This window comes from Octopus bimaculoides, chromosome 13 (assembly GCF_001194135.2).
Source record: "Octopus bimaculoides isolate UCB-OBI-ISO-001 chromosome 13, ASM119413v2, whole genome shotgun sequence".
In the NCBI taxonomy this organism is placed as follows: domain Eukaryota; kingdom Metazoa; phylum Mollusca; class Cephalopoda; order Octopoda; family Octopodidae; genus Octopus; species Octopus bimaculoides.
In genome coordinates, this window is record NC_068993.1 from 62,399,444 (window position 1) to 62,400,322 (window position 879).

Here is an 879-nt window from a genome sequence, read left to right on the forward strand (position 1 = left end):
TATATATATATATATGTATATATGTATATATGTATATATATATATACTATGTGTAGATTTCACTCCGCTTTGTATAAATTTGGTAGAATTTTTGTTTGTTTTCGGTTTTCTTTCTTGTGTTATTTTTTCCCCGTTGTTTCTTTCTCCGTTAATTTCTTCGGTTAAGTCGTAATACTTTTTTTCCTTTTACGCTTGTTAGGTCTGGTAGAAAAAGACTGTTCGTGAAGTCGGGTCTCAGGCTCAATGCACCGTACAGCTTTTAGCGTTTTCATTGAAAGCTTCCTCTCGGCCGAATGCGACCTCTTTAACCGGTCTGCGATGCGCTGTTGTGAATATTCTTCTTGTTGCTGTTTACTGTTTTAATTCTTATTGCGCGCATTCACTGCACAACCGAGCGCAGCTCTGTGGGCCCTGGGTATGTGCAGTATTTTGCTTTAGACGGGTATTTTCTGATATATTGACAGCGTCTCCGTAATATATGTGTGTGCCGTACCTACGGTGCTGTTTCCTGTATTACAATGAAATTATCTGTGAGTAACAACAAGCGCATTATAACAGATATTCCTCTCGTTGTTGTTGTTGCTCTTATTCCGTTACAGTGCAATGGAAATGCTGCTGATGATGATGATGACCACTGCACTGTGGCTATTCAGAATAATAATAATTATTAGTGTTAATATTAATATTATTAGAATTTAAATAATTAATACCATCTCGCGCAAAGCGGGCACCTGTTGTCTTTTGTATCTATTATACATGTGTGTGCCTATGTGCGTGTGTGAGAGCATATACTTATATACGTACACACGTACATACATACATACATACATACATACATACATACATATATATATATATATATATATATATATATATATA